Source organism: Papio anubis, chromosome 4 (genome assembly GCF_008728515.1).
Source record: "Papio anubis isolate 15944 chromosome 4, Panubis1.0, whole genome shotgun sequence".
Classification (NCBI taxonomy): Eukaryota; Metazoa; Chordata; class Mammalia; order Primates; family Cercopithecidae; genus Papio; species Papio anubis.
Genome location: NC_044979.1, coordinates 50,462,576 through 50,480,886, shown reverse-complemented (window position 1 = coordinate 50,480,886; position 18,311 = coordinate 50,462,576). Strand labels below are relative to the sequence as shown.

The 18,311-nt window shown below is 37.7% G+C and overlaps 1 protein-coding gene across 50 annotated transcripts in view; it reads right to left on the bottom strand.

The window, feature by feature from the left end:
* The window catches only part of NRCAM (neuronal cell adhesion molecule), a 304,888-nt gene that overhangs the window by 150,553 nt on the left and 136,024 nt on the right, over positions 1 to 18,311 (bottom strand). For 45 of the 50 annotated variants that reach the window (XR_004183175.1, XR_002521138.2, XR_002521139.2 and 42 more), the window contains exon 2: positions 14,210 to 14,287. The gene's annotated coding sequence lies outside the window, so the exon portion shown is untranslated. Of the gene's footprint in view, positions 1 to 14,209; positions 14,288 to 14,759; positions 14,859 to 18,311 lie in introns of those variants that run through there. The other 5 variants (XM_021936170.2, XM_021936171.2, XM_021936172.2 and 2 more) reach the window with 1 other exon arrangement.

Genomic DNA, 18,311 nt, shown 5'->3' with positions numbered 1-18,311 from the left:
CACTTTGGGAGGCTGAGGCGGGCGGATCACGAGGTCAGGAGATCAAGACCATCTTGGTTAACACGGTGAATCCCTGTCTCTACTAAAAATACAAAAAAAAAAAAAAAAAAAATTAGCCGGGCGTGGTGATGGACGCCTGTAGTCCCAGTTACTCAGGAGGCTGAGGCAGGAGAATGGCGTGAACCTAGGAGGCGGAGCTTGCAGTGAGCCGAGATTGCGCCACTGCACTCCAGTCTGGGCAACAGAGCAAGACTCCATCTCAAAAAAACAAAACAAAAAAACCAAAACAACAACAACAACAACAACAACAACAAAACCCAAACCCTCCACATGGAATTCTACTGCTTGAATCTAATGATAGGATTTAAATTTTCCTTCCTTTGGCTCTCTTCAAGACTATTTATCTTCCAGATTCTTTTATTAAAACACAAACACGGGGCCGGGTACGAGGGCTCATGCCTAATCCCAGCACTCTGGGAGGCCGAGGCAGGCAGATCACCTGAGGTCAGGAGTTCAAGACCAGCCTGACCAACATGGTGAAACCCTGTCTCTACTAAAACTACAAAAATTAGCGTCGCCTGGTGGCACATGTCTGTAATCCCAGCTGCTTGGGAGGCTGAGGCAGGAGAATCGCTTGAACCCAGGAGGCGGAGTTTGCAGTGAGCCGAGATCACACCACTGCACTCCAGCTTGGGCCACATAGGAAGACTCAATCTCCAAAAAAAAAAAAAGTGAAAAAAACCAAAAACCCCAAAACACTGGGTTAGGGTGTGAAGGGGCCAGGAAAAGGAGTAAAAAGTCACATCAAAGCAGCTATTAGTAAATTTCTTCTGAGAAGTACTTACTGAGCTGCATTCGAAATCCTGTGTGAATAAAACATGGCTCAAGTTCCTGGGTGACAGCTCTAGCAAAGAAGAGGTGGCATGGGGTAGGCATAAGGTATAAAAAGTGAGCTTTCATTACCACGATTTCTATTACTGTGGACAAAGGTCAGACCTGTGAGCAAACCACAATGACACTAAAGTCCAAGAATTTTTTTTTTTCAGTCATATAAGAGATAAGAATACCCAATGTAATAGCAGGCAAGCATTCCTAACCATATTGTTTGGTCTAGAATTTTTTTTCTCTTTCTGTTTCACCTATCTATTCTCCACAATGCACACAAACATGGAATAGATATTTAGAGCCACGTGTGCAATGCAACAACCTTGACAGTCTTCAGATTTATTATTTGATGTGAACGGGCAGCAGGGTAATAACTTTGACTTCCATATGAGACCTTATTAGTCATGTACATACAGCACATTGACCAGAAGCCTCAAGGCCAAGTGCTGCTCTTATGAACTAATTAAGCATTCTGGTGGGCATATTTTGTGTCCAATCAGTGATATGGTGGTGAAGTACATGCACCCTGGAATTAGATTGCCTTGGTCTGAAGCCCTGCTCTACCGTTTACTAGCTCCGTGTCCCTGAGCAATGTAATTAACACTGTACCTCAATTTCTTCATCTATAAAATGAGGATAATAACAAGTTACTGGTAGGTTGAGATAAAACATGTGCAGTACTTAGAACATGTCTAGCACATGGTAAGCCTCAATAAATGGTGACTGCTATTATTACAGTAGAACGTATGGTTTTCAGACCAGGTATCACTAGGAATATCTAATCCTACTGTTAAAATATTACTGTCTATATGCAAATTTAATCCTTCCCCAAACTTCTGTTGACATCTTTTTTTTTTTTAGTGAAGAGAGAAAAAACCCTGATATTGAAAAAATACTGCTTAGGGCATATTTTGATTATTCTCAATTGTTATTGTAATACTATGCTAATTTTACCTTATTAAATATTGAAGAAGGCCATTACCATTGGGAAGAAGTTAAAATATATTATATAAAATTAAACTAATTTATCTTTATGCAATAAAATGTTAGAGGATACCAGATGCTATTTTTATAATAAACATCTATTTTCTAAAAAGGTCATTATGTCATTCATATGCCAACAAACAGAGAAGCAAAAGAGAAATGCATCCCTGGGTAAGCTGAGATCCTTCCAGAAAACATTTTGCCTCCATGTTGTGCTAAACTAGGGACACTATTGAAAAGAATAAGTCAAATTTCCAAAGAAAAATGTCACATGTCTATCCTGTTGAGGCACATAGGCTAGGAGGAAATGTAAGGTAATAATAAAGGCATCAGGCAAAATTTGTATCTGATCTGGCTTTGCAACCTGGAATTTCTCCATTTTTTTTCTAATTTATTGTGACATTAAAATTATGGTGCTCATTTGGGGGCAGTAAAATATTTTATGAGTTAAGAGAAACTCAATCTTAGAAAAGATTATTTTTAAATTCAAATTTTTGATTAAAATATAATACTATCAACTCAATAACAGAAAGCTTTTTAAAAAATTACATTTTACTTTACATTTTGTTCAGGAAATAGAATTAAATTTCATTGAATCAAAGTTTTGTTAAAAATAACTCTTTTAAAAAATAAAACAGCAAACTATACAATATTCCTATATTCTATAAATAGAAGTAAAACACTCCATTATAAGGAGGACCACTATGTAATACCAAAAAACAAAGAATAATTTTGATAATAAAATGAATTTAAATTGTAATGAACTCTCTAACATAATCTGCAAAGAATTCTATATAATTTGAACAATTTTAAAATAGTGTTATTGTATATCTGAACAAAGATTTCCCATTCCTTTTACCAGGAAGACAGTTAAGGACAGACGATTAACGTAATTTCATTACAGATGCCAAAGTGTGTTATATGCCAGTCAGATTCAGAACAATGGCAAGCAAAATGTGGAAATGTTCTTTTCCACAGACAACATTTACAGAAATTAAAGTATGTATTAAATGGTTTTCCAGAAAATTGGTTCCAGACCTACACAGATCACTTATGATTTCTAGGACAACAGCAACTAATGAAGAATTGCTACCAGGCACCTGGGAAGTCATTAGCACCAACAAGGCGTGACTGGTATGAGCTACAGAAGAAAACAGGCAGGGTGCCCCCATGACACCAACTGCATGACCTCTGGCCATCCCATCTCATGTTTCTGGGATAAATTTTTAAAGTGCCAACTCAGGTGTCTCAGATTTTTTTTCTTTTGCTTATCCTATGGACATCAGAAGTAGAAGGGAAATTAGATAATTTTCCTATTTTTGAAAAACATATGGCTCTTTTCCATTTGATTGAATAGAAGATGAATGGATAGTGGTATGGGTTTTGATTAAAAAATATCTAGGGGCTCAAAATGAAAAATTTATGAATATAAATTATTTGGGCATTTAAAAGTATGATTTGGTGCATTAATTATGGTGAATTTGTGTATAAGTACATACGAATTTCCTCTGAGGCCAATACATCACTTTAGGACACTATTTCTGAGACTTGCGACTCAGCTTTGTACATACTCTAGGGTTAAATGCCTTTCATCATAATAAATATGAAATAATTATTAAGATGAAAATGTTTCACAGAAATACCACCTTAAACATTTGACCTGTGTCTAACTGATCACCCTTTCTAAATAGTGACCAAATTACAAAAAAAAAAAAACCCACAAAAATATCAACAACAGAAACAATGCAGCTCTTTCCCCTTGTATTTCACTCAAAATGGTCTGCTTAGTAATAATGACATATTGTTCCATGTTATGGCTTCAAAAAATGTTTCCAGTGACCCTTGGGAATGCTTTGTACTATTTTCCTTCACTTTTGCTCTTGGCAAAATTTTCTTCATTCAGATCACTCTTTGAGAAAATCATTTCAGTCTGAATTGTGTACATTCTAGGTCCCTCAGTTAATATGAGTTTTTGACCTTTTGGTTTCTACAGCTAGTTCTCTTGGAGATGACTGATGGCATGAATTCTGCTTGCATGGAGTCCCTGAGAAACCACTCCCCTTCTTCAAAAAAGTACACTAAATCTCAGGACAAACTGGGATGACCAGTTATCACCGCTGCCAACCATGTTTTCTGAGTTCCAATTAAGATGTCCAACTGAGAACAAATATGTCTCAACTAAGATTGTATTCACAGAATGAAGGAACTAAAGTTCTGGGTAAATTTAAACAAAGTGACAGAAGGCAAGGAGCTACTGTCCTCCTCAAGGGGCAACCTGCTTGACTCCCAGCATCTCTGCCTACCATTCCCACGGCCTCACCTCTAGTTTTGGGATCTCAGTACAAATATATCTAGCAAAGCAATAATTTCCTAACTGCTTTCTCATCTTCTATGTCCTTTCACCACATTTTCCTAAAATATAGATGCCAAATTAACCTTCTCAAAACAACATTGGGCATATATCACTTCTCACTCAAGAACTTAATGAATTCATAACTGAATATAATTCAAACTCAGTATAGTGCATTCACAATTAGACATATTTTAAACAACAGATTCATCACAGTCCTCTCTGTCTTCTCTTAAAAGCAGCCCTTCTGTTGCATTTTATTTATTTTATTTTATTTTATTTTTTGAGACAGAGTATCGCTCTGTAACCCAGGCTGGAGTGCAGTGGCACCATCTCAGCTCACTGCAACCTCCACCTTCTGGGTTCAAGCAATTCTTGTGCCTCAGCCTCCCAAGTAGCTGGGATTACAGACGTGTGCCACTACACCCAGGTAATTTTTGTGTTTCTAGTAGAGATGGGGTTTTGCTATGTTGGCCAGGCTGGTCTCGAACTCCTGACCTCAAGTGATGTGCCTGCCTCAGCCTACCAAAGTGCTGGGATTACAGGCATGAGCCACCGTGGCTGGCTGTTCTGCTACATTTTCTATTCTGGTCAGTATCACCACCATATGTCCAGTCTCTAATGGCAGAGATCAGGCCTTGCTCTTTCTCATTCTTCATTCTCAGTTGGCAAATATACTGTGAACTGTCTCCTCTTAAGCCCCTCTGCTAGGACGGTGGCCCAGGCTCTATTGTTTCTTATCATCTCTAGCCTCCTACTGGTTTCCAGCTTCTGATTTCACCAGTACTCCAATCTATCTTACATACCTACATATAGCTGCTGGGCTGTCTGTTCTGAACTCAGATCTGATCACGTGACTCTTGTACTCAAAATCCTTAAGTGGAATCCCATAATCTATCCCAAATTCCTGGCCACAGATGACCTCTCCAACCTGTCTTCACAGCACCTCCAACTTCTCCACCTTCAATCACCTACCAAGGCACTTGGAGTGTATCCACTACATGGCTTTACATAGGATCTACTTGACCTCTGCTCTCCCAGAGCCTGGAATGTCCTTCTCCATGTCTGCCTGGGGGATGTCCACCCATGTTTCACGTTCTTTCTCAAGGATTTTCCTGATGCCATCATGCAGAGTTGCTACATTTACCTTTATATCACTATTATACCTTTACATATACATGTACATAACACATAGACATGTACATAATATATATGTATATTTTCATGTTTTTGTACTAATTACACCATATTGCAATTACTGTGCTGTATACACTTCATGTATAGTTTACTCGCTACTGTTTAGGAATGTCTGACGCACAGTAGCTCACTTGTGAATGAACGTATAAATGATTATTCATTCATGAAGAAAGGAGGGAAGAAAAGAACACCTTTCCAAAATTACTTTCAATCATTTCTTAGGTCTATTTGCTGCTTTAAACTGGTTTACTTGTTTTCTCTTTTACCATTCAAATACCATGCTTATCTCCCTCCCTGCTTAAGACATTGTGATTTTCCCCGCTGTAATTTCTACTCTTTTTAATTTTTCTAAACTACTTTTAGAATCATTCTTCCTTAATGATCAGTTAAAGTCCAAACTAATCACAAACCTTGGTTAGTCTCCCAGTACCACCTAGTGGTCACCATTCTTTTGAATTCCTAGAGCACTTTTGGCCTCTATAACAAATTTATACATCAATAATGCTACTCCATGCTTTTCTTTTTTGATGTACATATGTGTGTATATGAGCAGTCAATTTATACATATACATCTGAATGAGTGTGATTCCCTGAAGAGCAAGAGCCATATCTGGCTCTTTTTGTATTTTTATCACCTCTCACAGTTCTCTATTTATAATAAGCAATAGATAATGTTTATTAATAAAGATGGCCACAAGACAGGTATTACATGTAGGTTCCACAAATTAGTATTTTATTTGTATCAATGAGACCCAAATGACTTCAGAATAAACTGTGATTTATTATCAATAAAATGTTGAGGTTCTAAGATCAACTATAAACAATGTTCCTACCACTCATTCAATGGTTACTGAACATTTTTCTTATGAGGAACCACATTTGACTCATAACTGAGGGAAATCTGTTTTATAAAAGAAAGGCTTTCCACTGTGTACTCTTTCTAACAAAGGTCTTTCCATACCCTAAATGTTGGCTCACTTACTGGATCAAGGCAGCGACATTACAAGAAAGAAAATAATTTGGACAGAATCAAGAAGTCTTTTATAATGTAGGTATTTGAAATCTACCTCCTTGCTGAACTTGGAGATTAATCTACAGAAGAAAACTCTTAGCATCTAAAGGTCTGTTTTCAGGAAAATAAAAATGTCTATCAATCTACCATAAACCTGCTCTGGGTTATCAACAACCATCAATAGCACATGAGAAGACCCAGGGGAAAATTTAGGGTATGTTTTCCTTAGGGATGACTTCTGGTTTGGGTAGAATATATTTATTTTTCCTACTCCTCTATGGCAAGAAAGTTTCTCAGATACTTTTAAAAATATCCCAGTCAAATAACTTATTATTTTGCAAACCAAATCGATTTGAAGACTGTGTTGCATTAAAGAATATCTATAGTTAGATTCTCAGTAAGAGAAAAATGTTACATAATAGAGAAATATTTTACAGGACACTTGGAATGTAGATATATTTTCTAGGTCATTTGAATCATTTAAATATGGTACTTTTGTCTAGTCATATTTATCAAGTTCCTTCTCAGTTTTGTCCCCCCTCCCCCGGGGAACGAAGTCATTTAGGAAACTACATTAACTGCATCTTCTCTGTGCTTTTTGACAAAAGTAAATAAATAGAAACGTGCAGAAGCCATTTCCCCTGTGCTTCTTCTCTGTGTTGGACTGTCCTCTGCCTTCCATTCTCTTTTTTCATAACCTGTTCCTCCTATGGCCTTTCCTTCCCCAAGCTAATAGCTTCTGTCAGCAGCTTTATTCAGTACAGTATCAAAAGCTTTGCAGAAAACCAGATTAATCGTGCTCACTGCTTCTCTTTGTTTACCCCTTCAATTCTTGCAGAGTTCAAGGCAAACCAAGAAAATGCATGTCTAATTATACATGTATATTCCCTCTTAGATACTTTTTTGGTGCATTTTGCTTTTAAATAGATCATATAATTAAAAGCTATCTGAAGACTAATACATTTCAAATAAGATTAGTGTTTCCAAATATAGCTTCCAATTCAAACATGTATTAAAATGATTTAAACACATATTCTGTGTACCTCAAGTTCCAAAACAGAAGTTTATGTATGCAAATGCAACAGAAATAATTCAATATTTTCCATTTTCCACAAATACTATCTATGAGGCAGATTTAAATAACTATTTAAAAATAATAGTAAACTTTGGGGTTAATTATTATTACTGAAATAACAGAAGTTACATATTCTGTGAACCTCAAAGCAGACCTTTGAATGGTCTTGTCACTGATATGTGTTAAAAGAATAAAGAATCTTCATTGAAGTCTTATTCTTAATATATCAAAATGCCATCCTTCACCATTAATTTCATGTCAAGATTTAACAGCAATAAATATTGCAGACTTTACCACTTCTTTATATAATGGCTTCATATGATAATATTTTGTTACAAAATTCCCTCTTATTCAAGATGAATTCGTTTGCTTTGCTTTTCCCAATGTTAAATGTAATTTTTCTGAATAGCACGGATGGTTTCCTGTTAAAATACTATACTGTGAGCCTCAAGGCACAGCAGGCAATGCCATCGCCCCAGCACCACTGGGCCATTTCTTTTATGCCTGGACCCTCTCACATCATTTTAGAACATGGATTTCTAATCCTTTTGGTCTTCTTGCTGAGAATTAAAAGGTCAGAAAGTTTTTAAAGTAGCAGTAGAATCCTTATGTCTCAAAGTACAAGTTACACATTACAAAAACCTCCCACTTATCTTTTCCAAACCATTAGTTACGTAGAACCACATCAGGGTAAGTCATTCTGGAAATATGCTATGAAAAAAAACATGTTGTTTAATGAGAATTCAGAATACAGCAGGAGAAGTCACAACCTGGAATGAAGCAGAGTGGAAACAGAATTACCCTGGCTGGCCTGAAAGGAGTGGGTTTCCAACTGAGACTCCAAGTGTACCAAGTGTCTAATGGGCAATCCATTTACACATCTCTTCTCATATTATTGAAGTGCAAACTGTGCTCCATAAGTATTTTCAGCTTGATTTCTTTTCAAAACTTTTGAAAAGAACAAAAATAAATCCCTGGGTGGGATTATGCACAGGACAGAGAGATGCCACTAAGCCATGCCACCAAGCATTTGTGTTTATTAGAAAAGCATTCCTCCTATGAACATCATAGTTTATAGAGTCCCAATTAGATTATAATGTAGACACTTTTGTCAGATGATAATATGTCTGTAAAAAGTCTGCTAGATCTGTAGTTTTATTTATAAAGGCGCTGGTGTGAAATACACACACAAAAGACCCATGTGCAAAACGGTTCATGTGAGCGAAGCAGCAGCCGGGGAGAAGGCATATCCGACACACCTCAGGTGCAGTGACGGCTTAAGGAGGCATCCCAGGAACACATTAATCAACACATTCAAGGAATGCATTAATCAACACTGCTACAACGGCTGGCATGCCCATTGTTTCACTGTAGCATGCTAAAGAGCACAGAGCAGCAATCTGAATGTGAATTTCCACCATGCTGCAAGAAACAAAACCCTTTTCAGGACTGGCTCCATGCACCATATCCTACTCAACTCTTTCAATAGAAATCATTCTCTCCTGTATTTGTGGTAGTTTATGAACTTGCTTTCTGCAACAGTCAACCAGAAACAAAGAATCTTTACACACCAGCTAAGTTTGACAATAGCTGTAGAAATGCCTTCTGCAGATATGAAAACTTGAATCCATCCAAGAGATTTTTTTCTTTGCCTTACAAAATGAATGCTGTCATGAAAGGCAAAATAAAAGAAAACAAAGCAAAGCAAAAAAAAAAAAAAAAATCCAAGCATCTATTTGTGTATGCAGTCAGTTGTGACAGCAACATACTGCATTACCAGCAGGGGCCTGGTCCTGGCCTCCTGCTCCATACTGGGTTTCATTTTCCTCCTGGGTAGTTCCCTAGATAACCCTCCTGTCAGGATTCGACTCCCTCCAAAAGCAGCCAGGGATGAAATGTCCAGATGCTGGAAGGAAGAGACATGACAAAATACCCGCAGAACCTAGGCACACATGTCTACCTTTGTACAGAGTACCATGTGGACCTGAACACCTGAGGCCTTCCAGTATTCCTGCTGTGTCTCACTTCCAATTGTCCATACTTGGAGTATCTCACCCATTAGGTTATGTTGCACAATTAAAGTTCAATAAATGATGATTTTGGTGACAAGAATGCTAAATATAAAGATCCTAACTCTGGATGAATAAGGGATACCATTTATAACTACCATTTGGAATAAGCTTCCTCTCAGAGCGAGAATTATTTTAATAGAGGTTATACTTGCTGGGAACAAGAGCCACAGGGCAGTGCCCCCTGCCTTTTGGTGGCACTGTTCTGGTCATTTCGATGAACCTCAAAATTAAAGTCTATGGGTCATGAATCTAGCCTTATTTCATCATGAGCTCTGATTCTAGTAAACCTAGAAAACAGTTAAGAACTACAAGCCAAAAGTGCAGCAAGGAAAACAAATCAAATCCAGTAAGTATATGCAAGAAGCTATTTGCAAAGGTCACTGCATTAGCCCTTTGGTGTACAAATGCTGAGTGCTCTACATTTTGTGTACTGTAGTGACTTAGGCAGCTTTTTCTTTCCAGTTTCAAACCAGATATTTCTCCCCACTAGACTACAATGGGAGGAGAGGTGGGAACACGCAAAAGTTGCAGGATTCCTTCTACTGACTACTAGCACCAATTATTGCTGACAAAAAAACATAATGCCGCTGTTTTCATCACTGTCTCACCATGGCATTATCCTTACCCAGCTATCTCCCAAGAGGAAATGCTGATGTCTTTCTTCAAACACATTTCAACTGCTCTTTTGGAGCCTTCAGAAACAGCTATCAAACTGAGCAGCCCAGGGTGGTGGGAGTGGTGAGAAGGGGGATAAGGTGTCCAGAGAAAAATGGCTGTGTCCCACAAGAATAATGAGGACAGGATGTAAGGGGCAGAAATGAGATGCCTAATCAATAAAGGCATCTCAATCATGGATGCCAATAAAACTCACAGATAAATATCAGAAAATGTATAATTTAGCCTCCCTACAGAAATGTTGCACATTGGATTTAATATGCTTGCATGTGACCCCAGGACACAGGGCATTGCTCAGACTTCATGTGGAAACAGAAAGCTGGGCAGTCGCCTGGGTTAAAAGAACAGAATGTTCTTCACTGCACTGTCATTTAGCTTCCAGGAATGCTGCATTTCAGTGGTAAGTAGTCCTTCTGTGAAAAAGTTCATCACGGTCACAATAGAGGGACTGTCCAAGTATGCTAATGCTTCAAGAGATGTCACTTAGTTGAAATCTGTGTCTTGCCTTCATGCTATGTCACAGTGAAGAGGGAGGAAGTTAATATGTACAAGAAAAGATTGTTCTAGTTTTCCAGATGACTACATACTGAATCAAACTTTACGAGTATAAAACAATAAAGAGGTAAGTATTTTTTACTTGGAGTTAGATCCCTGTCTTGGTTTTTGTAAGTTCTAGGTTTCTCAGGGTAACAGCTTTATTCATGAGCTTTTTACCTTTAGCTTCATGAGGCAAGTATTCTTTCTACGGGTGCTGTGTGTCTTCTTGATTTGACTGGTATCAAGTAACATGAGAAAAAACTTCTCGGCTTTAAAATGATCCTGTAGGACAAAATTTTGATAGCTGTCTTTACTCTTAAATTGTATGAAAAATTGGCCAGGCATGGTGGCTCACGCCTGTAATCCCAGCACTTTGGGAGGCCAAAGTGGACAGATCACTCGAGGCCAGCAGCTCGAGACCAGCCTGGCAACATGGTGAAACCCTGTCTCCATTAAAAATACAAAAACTAGCCAAGCATGGTAGTATGCACCTGTAATTCTAGCTACTCATGAGGCTGAGGGATGAGAATCACTTGAATCCGGGAGGTGGAGGTTGCAGTGAGCTGAGATCATGCCACTGCACTCCAACATGGGTGACAAGTGAGACTCCGTCTCAAGAAAGAAAGAAATTAAATAAATAAATAGTATTAAAACTGTATAACTATTAGGACTTTGTGATAAAATACAGGTTCACGTTTACAAATCAACTTAATTATAAGATAAAAGTCTTTTTACTCTTACCAGTTTTACTACTATCTATTCAGAATGTAACTACCCTTCTCTTAAGATGTATGCATAACTTTAGCAACTTGGTATTGTAAAGTCCAAGGGAAAGAACAACTTTCAAGTCATCAACCAAAACAGTCAGCAAATGACTCCAACACCCTGTCAGGTTATTTTTCATTCACAGCTTGCCAAATAGGAACATGCTTTAAGGTGCAGCCTGGGCATTCTTCTTCCTCACACTCCTTATGGTTACCATCAGGACCAAACTTACACAAATGTGGCCAGCGGAAAACTCACTTTATGAAGTGATTTCAGAGGCATCCTCTCTCCTCACTCTGGTTGATTATCAAAATGCCACCACTAGCAGCCTTGCATTTCAGCTCAAGGTTTTCAACCCAGGTAGAAGTCAGATTTCCCAGGGAGAGAATGTACACTTTAGGGTTAAAATGGCAAATGTGAGCAGTTTTTATGTGTGACACTGGATAAGGGCAGATAGAGGGCACCTCCCAAAGAGAAGGATGTGGGATGGGCCTGAGAGTTTGCAAACCACAGTCCACAATTCTTGCTGCATGCATTTTTCTGAACATCACAGCATGCCAGTGAATGTGGGAAAAACTACTGAAAACTCTAAGTAGCTACGGAAAAAAACTTATTTATTCTAATGTCAGAGACCAAATACTTGAATAGCCTAGGGACATTCTGAGTATGTGTGCTTTAGAATTTTGGGAAGTTTCAGTCGGTCTTTGTGAGGCCAGGGAAACAAATTGGGAAGACTCAGCATTTAGTTTTGACAAGATTCAACCATTCACGAAACTAAAAAATGAGCTATTTTAGTGGCTCTCACAGCACCTGACAACTAAAAGCTCTCTTGAGCCAATTAACAAAAGGCTAGCCAGAAAGACCAACAAGAAGTGTGTATTGAGAAAAGAAGAATACAGCCTTTTCACTTGTTGCTTTAGAAGACACGGATTTTCAATCAAATACCCTTCACACAATGGAAGAAAGAAAAAATAATGCATCCAGAGAGAAAAACTCCCTTAGAACTACCTGAGAGTGGGCTCAGAAATGGGAAAGCACCTCCTGTTGAGCCCAGTGTTTCCACCTTAAAAGGGCACCATGTACTTCCTCACGGTGGCCGCTGTTTTCCCTGCTCACCAGAAAACACCAGTTTTACAAATAAACTCCCACTCTCAGTGCCTTACTACCTCATAGATATCAGACAATATATTATCTACGAAAGAATTTTCCATACCTCACTGCTGATACTAGTATTGTATTGGTAAGCCACCATACTTAATATCATTACTAGTAACTCCTAGTTTCTAACAACTGTAATTTGGTATGTGTCCCTATCAGAATGGATGGTACTTACTATCACATTGCTTTACCTTGCAGGTGTTCTTTATGAAATAAGGACACTTGTAGAGGAGAGGGGTACATAAAAACTTTATTAAACAGGTCATTTTGCATCAACAAAGGGAGCTTTCTCTTAAAAGAGCCATCTGTACAAAATTAAGGCTGCTTTGGTATTGGTCATAATTACCTAACATCAATTTTGCTAGTCTCTGCTAATTTCCACTTTTCAGGGACTGTTCAAGCAGAACAAAATTTGTGCTATTTGATTTACCAAGCAACATTCTTATTTTCCAGGCTACTAATTTGAGGATTTCTGATGGTATTTTGAAACACTGTAAGAACTAGTCATATGAAGTCAGTTTCAATATAACACAATGGAAGCAAATTCAGCTGAGGCATGAATCATTTCCTCTCAATTATAAAAGGACATCTCAATGGATCAACCTAAGAATTCTCAAGAACAAGGGACAATATGCTCAAAGGATTTCACTATCTCAAAATCTTGTATACAATCTTCTTTCCTTAACTAAAATCCATGAGTTTATTTGTTAAATGAAATCAACAAGGTAAAGAACTGAATGTCTGAACAATCGTGCTCTTATAATTCCTTTAAAAAGCTATTATTGGTCGAGATACAGTTCTCTGAACTGTGTTCCAGATCTCCAAGTAAGATTACTTTTTCATCAAGTTCAGTACTATAATAGATGGCCTTTCAGAAGGCATCATAGGCCTAACAGGGTCCACTCTAGAGCTGATAATGCTGAATGGCACAAATAGGAATGGGGCGGACAGCGGGGTGGGAAATAAGAAACGGGGAAGGAATTTACAAAGCAGAAATCATATTTCAAAGTAACATTTAAACTTTCAAAAGAGATATTTTTATTATTTGGACTCCATTGTGAGACAAGAAAAATCATTAATGGATGGTATACCCTCAGGAGACTTTTGATATATGATTGAATCAAAAAGAAAATTATTTTCTTGTAAATGATTCCCTATAATTTTTAATCTTTAGTCCTTTTAGAAACATTTTTACCAGCAGTGCTTTTCCTCTGCTCTCTATTTTCTGGGCTTTACGATTCATGATTTAGTTAAACAAAAATCTTATTACTATGAAAGGACACGAGGGCTGGTTTTCTTCCCTATGTATTTGATCTATCTTCTTTGACACTGGTATGATTAATGTTTTTGCATCTATGTTTCTACTCTCTGTCTTTTATCATACGCTCCGGATTGAAAAGTATTAACTATGGCAATAATATTACATAATCACATTATTTAATATTATAATTCTCATCTTTAACTATGAATTCAAATGTTTTAAGAAGACAAACTCTTACCTTTGAAGAAGCTCTTCTTATCTGAAGAAGTTGTTCTTCCTTTTAATTCTTTAAACCAAAATTCTTCTTAGCATTGCTCTGTGGGTTAAAAAGTGGGGGAAATGTTAACAAGACATTGATTGTCATCAATCACAGCAGACTGTCAATATATTAACTCCAACTGGCTCTCTGATGGGAAACACAATTAAAGAGAGAGCCCTGCAAGGAAGACAAATTATGACTAGATTTGCCAAAACGTATCTCTGCTGGCTTCGCTCAAAAGTGACAGCGGAGAAGTGACCAGAACTCTGGTGGACATCCCATTAAAGGATTCCAGCCTACAGAGTCACGTCTGATTCCTCTTTTCAGTTTAGAGGAATAAAGAGGCTTTTGTAATGTATCTATACAGTGTGGATAAAATACTTCTTTGCTATGGGTTTATTATTATTATTTAAATTTTTTTATTTGGTAGCATAGGAACTTTTTAGGTTATGTTGGAAAGGCCTCAGGTTTTCAACAAGGGTCATAAATAGAAGCTGGGAATAGCCAAGATCTGAGGAGCAAGTTCCACCTGGGCTGTGACAAAGGCTCAGCAGTGGACAGCTCCCAAGTTCTGCAGTCTGCAACTCTCCTCCCATCAGCCTCAATGTTTCCTTTGCAAATAGTCCAGCTGAGAATTAGCCAGAGAAAGAGAGGAGGAATGGGGAGTAGAACAATCACAGCTGAGCACATTAAGTTTCATTTTTTAAACAACCAATTCAGTGACACCCAAGGTTTCTAAGGGAGGATTTGTGTCTTTTTGAACTTTGGATTTCTGGGAACAGAAGTCATACTATCAACCTCTGAAAAACCCCTCAGAGAAGAGAAACAAGTGTCAATTGAGGAACTCTGGACTGCACTCAAATATTAGGACAACTATGAATTGCAAAATTATTCTGTTAATAAAATAAAAGATGCTTAATAATCTCAGCTGGTTTTGCCCATATATGTGTTATAAAATATTTCCTGCGTTAAGTTGCGAAAAATGTTAATTACATATAAAACCACACTTAATAGATTTTCATTGGATGTGAAGCAATGATAATTTATCAGGACAAAATATTAATATTGTGGAGGTTTGTAATTTTTCCTTAGAATTGGAACCAATTTTATAGTAATATTCAGTTTTCACTTTTTAAAAAACCCCCTAGAGTTGTGTAGGAGAGCATCTATAAGAATTTTAAGATATATCTACAATAACAACTCAATTCAGCAAACTTATATTGAACACTTAATACACATCTGCCAATTCACTGGATAAATCTAAACAAGAAACAAAATAAAATACAAATATTTCATGCTTCCTATCATGACGGATCTCAGTCCACATGCTGATGGATTCCTAAGTTTTAATAGTTCTCAGCATAATCCAATTCAGGGCAAAGTGCTCTAAAAAGTACAGATGTGTAATTCTGCATAACATGGTTCCATGGCATCATGTGGAAAAACTATTTAATCCTTGCTCATATGTACTATTGATAGGGCACTGCTACATTTTTAACCTCCTTGTGGTGATGTAAACCCTGAAGCCTTTGGGAAGACCACCAAAAGACTGTATTAATTATATTACCACATCAGCAATTATGCCAAACATATCTAGGAAATGACTTTTTGTTACATTCATTACTCTTATTTTGACAAATGTGTCAAGGGCCTTTCATTACCCCAAAACACATTTAGGTTGAGAGAATAGGGTAATACATCATTGCTCAGGACTAATTTTCCAATAACCAGGTAACAATTTAATTTTTTAACCAAAATACAGTCAACTTACCCTATTAAATAAAACCAGTCCTAAGTCAAAAGGTCAAGATAAGATTTGATGCATTTTTAAAGTAGACTTCAGAAAAGACAGATAACATCTACATGAAAAATGTAAGAAACTCAAAGGCCACAGTACACATAACAAACCAATTACAATAATAGTAATTCAATAACATACAGCACTAAAAATTCAAATAATTCTGAAAAGTGAATACTTGACTTAGCCACGTACAGAAAAATAAAATAATAAACTTCCTGTTTCAGAGTAAATTGCTATGGATTGGGATACATTTTTTGCAGAACTTTTTCGGTGGAAAGAGAGTTGTTTGGTTTTAAAATGAGAATTCATAACATTCAATACAACTGAAAATCTGCTATTACAAGCAGTATTAGGTAAAAAGTATCAGCAGGCAAAAACTTGTAAAATCTCATTTGGCTTATACTTTTTAGGTCAACTCTAAAGGTATTAGAGATGTTTACTCTGGTTCTTGTGAGGCTGATTTCTAAAAACTGGCCTCCTTAACAATACAGTAAAGGTTAGATTACATTAAGATATCAAGCCTTTGACCGCTCCCCCCAACTCCAGTCAATTCTGTCCTGTTTACATTCTTCAAAACAAATACAGTTGAGAAATAGTTTTCAGAACATCAATTCTGAAAACTTTATATGCAAGAATATATTTATGTATTTGCACAAGTATGTATTTGTGCAACATGCAAAACTGTTCTGCCTTTTATCACTATAAAATGACAGTAAATTATAAATTTATATTTAATCTTTGGTCTTAACAGAAATTTTAGTAGTAGTAAAATCATACTAATCCCAAACTCTTTTTTTTTCTTAATTTCCTGCCTTTGACACGATCCTTGGACTGAATTTGGGTTCCATTCACATTTAACCAGAGAAAAAAGGATAAAAAAAACCTTGTTAAAACTGGCATTTATCTTTGGTTTCTCTAGGGTATGCCTGTCATCCAGCCGCTAATTCAGCTTGACATGGCCAGAAGCCCAAATCATCTTGAAACCCAGTTCTCCCATTACAGCAGCCTATGAAACAAAATACACTCCAAAAAAGAGAGTATGGTCTGAGATAAAGCACGTTCTCCAACTATAGCTCCACCAGATGGCACCCAGAGGGCCCTCCCTCTACCACAACCTAGCTGGCTGGGCTCCTGGGAACACAGGGCCCCGACTTCTGGCCCCAAGTTTAGCACCAAGTTCAGCCTACTCCTGCAAGACTAAACTCGTTGGGACTTGGGACTGACCCCATGTTACACATCTTGTGGAAGTTAGGATGGGAGCAAGAAGGGATCCATTCTAGCAAGAAAGTCGCAGGCGAACCGATGTGGATCATGCTTTACCTTTCAGAGAAATTAACACATTGGTCCTTGAAGGCTGAAGACTGATCACTCACAGAAGCATCTGACTGCCTCAAGTGACACTATCATTTGCTACTTTGTAGACTGATGCAAACATCTAATAATGAGCAAATTACATTGATAGAGGACACATTGGATATATACCACCTTACTGTCAGTGCGTTGGAAATCATGTTGTCATGTACATGAATGTAGCCGTCCATGGTACATAGTTGCTATGGTCTGAATGTGCTTCACAAAGTTCCTATCTGGGAAACTTAATCACCAATGCAACAACATTCAGAGGTGGGATCTTTAAGAGGTGATTAGGTCATGAGGGGCTTTGCCCTCATGCATGGATTCACGTCAATATTGTGGGAGCAGGTTTGTTCTCACAAGAGTGGACTTGTTATAAAAGTGAGTTCTGTTCCCCTCTTCCTCTTGCTTTCATGTACACGCTCTCTTGCCCTTTCTCATCCTTCTGTCTTCTGCTGTGGGATAATGCAGCAAGAAAGCCCTCACAAGATACAGGCCTCTTGACCTTGGACTTCTCTGCCTCCAGAACCATGAGCTAAATGCATTTATTTTCTTTATAAATTACCTAGTCTATAGTACTCTGTTGCACAAAACAGACTGAGACATTAGTGCTTGGTATACTTCATGGTTTCATAAAAGTACAAATAGAAACCTAGAAGTTCAGGCCAGGTGCGGTGGCTCACCCTGTAATCCCAGCACTTTGGGAGGCCAAGGCAGGTGGATCACGAGGTCAGGAGATTGAGACCATCCTGACTAACATGGTGAAACTCTGTCTCTACTAAAAAAAAAAAAACAAAAAAACCAAAAAAATTAGCTGGGCATGGTGGCGGGCACCTGTAGTCCCAGCTACTCAGGAGGTTGAGGCAGGAGAATGGTGTGAACCCAGGAGGTGGAGCTTGCAGTGAGCCAAGATCACACCACTGCACA